The 2500-nt window shown below is 44.9% G+C and overlaps 1 non-coding gene across 1 annotated transcript; it reads left to right on the forward strand.

Moving 5' to 3' along the window:
• The first annotated feature begins 870 nt into the window (after positions 1-870).
• Positions 871-1025, forward strand: LOC143307971 (5.8S ribosomal RNA). Its single transcript, XR_013065001.1, has one exon. It is a non-coding gene; the product is annotated as a 5.8S ribosomal RNA (ribosomal RNA).
• The last annotated feature ends 1475 nt before the right edge of the window (positions 1026-2500 follow it).

Raw genomic sequence — 2500 nt, forward strand, 5'->3', positions numbered from 1 at the left:
TAGTTAAATGGAAAGATATAAAAAAGAGAGAAAAGGAATACAGATGACCCGCCGTCTGATCTTTGCTAAATGATCTGGCATCACCGGAGTTTTTTTGGTCCGTGTTGCGTTCGCTCTATTCGAAATGAAACTCGCGGAGGCGAAGAATTGTTAAAAGTTTACGAAGCGTCTAGGAGTGGTTAAAACTGAGAGAGTTGAAACTACGATGTATTAGAACGAGCAACCGTCGAAACTTTGTTTTCGCGACGTTCTTTTCGTCGCTCTCGTCCCCACGCTCCTACGCTTTGGTTGTTTCTTTGCCATCCGTGTTGCGATAAAAAGATTTCTCCATTGTCCAAAAAGGACGGATCGAGATTCCTCTTTCGAGAGGGAGAGAGAGGTACTTGCGGGTAACCTGGAATCTACGAAACACGCACCGTGGTAAGATTCGTGCGTCCGCCTGATCGATGTGTGTTGTTTACGGACCGGCTGAGAAGCGACGATAGCGAGTCTTTGAAAAACTATGTGTCCATTAGTTAGACCGATCGTCGCCGGCCGTGTGTCTGTTCGAATCTCGCAACCCACGATTCAGCGACAGGACGCGCGCTCGCATTCCTTGTGTGCGTTCGTACTTTTCAAGGTTTTTAAATGTACTTTACGCCCGACCGTCGAGAGGAGCGTGCCACTGGGCGTTTCTCCGACGGTTTCCGTCCTTGGACGCGATCGTGTCGTCAACGATCGAACAAACAAACAAATACGTTGGCGACGCCCGAATTCGCTCTCCCGCACGCGCCGGGTGGGAGAGTGATGTGGGTATCGAATGTGATGCGTGTTAATAATGAAAATAACACTCTAAAGATCTAAAGAGTTTGAAATACAAAATTTTACGATTACCCTGAACGGTGGATCACTTGGCTCGTGGGTCGATGAAGAACGCAGCTAATTGCGCGTCAACGTGTGAACTGCAGGACACATGAACATCGACATTTCGAACGCACATTGCGGTCCACGGATACAATTCCTGGACCACGCCTGGCTGAGGGTCGTTTTCTTAACAAAAGACTGCTTGCGTTTGCTTCTCGAAAAAAGAGTAATTCATTTCTTTCTAAACATCTCGCCGTCGTTCAACGAAAGTAGAACGTTTCGGAGCGGGATTATCGAACGAAATTGAAAGAATGAATGAACGATAAACAAAGAAAGAGTCGCAACGTACGAGCGATAGTTGGGCAGTTCGTCGGCGTTTGTCGTGGAAACGATGTGACGAAAATCGCAACCGATACACTAAATGCAGGCCGTTAAAGGAGAGAAACAAATTTCGAAATATCTCTTCGAACTAGCGCAAGTGCGTCACGGCGCGCGAGTCGTTCGTTAAAATTTATAAACGACCGCCCGTGAAAGCACCGAGTTCTAGGAAGATAATCTATAAAGATTCTCCATCCTGCTGGAAGTTATCGGATCGGCGCGATTGTTCACTTGTAGAAATCCACGCTCCCGACGTTGCCAGAAACGATATTTACGAAAGGTGTGTCAAAAATAAACGAAAGAAGCTCTCCTATAAATTTAGAAAAAGCAAACGAGTGAAATGTTTGAGATGATAATTTGCTGAAATGCAAGCTCGAATAGCCCCAGGGTTTCGAATGATTCCCCGCGCTTTATACATCTCTCTGTTTACAAACGGTGTATAAATGAAAGATCGCTTCAGATGGGTCGTCGCTGTTTGACGCGCGATGCTGTTCCTTTTTTTTTGTCTGTCTGTGCGTTTAGCTTCGCTAAACAAGTTAAATGGTTAAAAAGCGTCGAAAAAGCGAATACACACGCGACAAGACAAATCTAACGAGTAAAGGAACGCTCCGCTCCAAGATAAAAATGGTTGTTTACAATCAATACAGCGTTTCGGTACCCCTGATCGTAGTCTGAAACTGTGTAACAAAAGAGAGGAAAGCGAATGGTGAAGGAACTTCGAAGCCTCCGTGGCGTGGCTAGAACTTGTGATAAAAGTATGTTTGCAGCAATTATGCATGCTCCCGTTAAAACAGCATTTCAATGTCTCGCATGGCTTAAAGCTCTAGGAGGCTTCAACATTTAGAATACATACGGACTACTTCGTTTGTTAAAGATAAGCGAAGACCGCGCGACCATCGCTCGGTCGTCCAGTCCTCGAAAGTTTTGTTGCGTTCCAAAGAAGAGACAAATGGGGTTTACCCTTGCGCTAAGGGGAGAAGAAGAGAAAAGCAGTTGTTAAATCTAAGAGGTGTGTGGAGTACATCGCGTGTTGGTTAAAATTGTTAAATGAAGTATACGCGAAATGTTCTCTCGCTCTTGCTTTTCCTCTTGCTTCCGTGGCGCTCGAAAAGAAGGGATGATAAATAAAGAAACCTATTCGAAATCTCTTGTGGAACAAAAAATAATACGGACGGACGTTAAAATTGAACCGAGACGAAATGGATCGTCTTGCGAGTTGTCTTCGCTTTGAAATTGTTAAAAATTGATAAAAGCAATACGACGAAGCTGCAGTCCGCAA

Source organism: Osmia lignaria, unplaced genomic scaffold, assembly GCF_051020975.1.
Source record: "Osmia lignaria lignaria isolate PbOS001 unplaced genomic scaffold, iyOsmLign1 scaffold0116, whole genome shotgun sequence".
NCBI classification, from domain to species: Eukaryota; Metazoa; Arthropoda; class Insecta; order Hymenoptera; family Megachilidae; genus Osmia; species Osmia lignaria.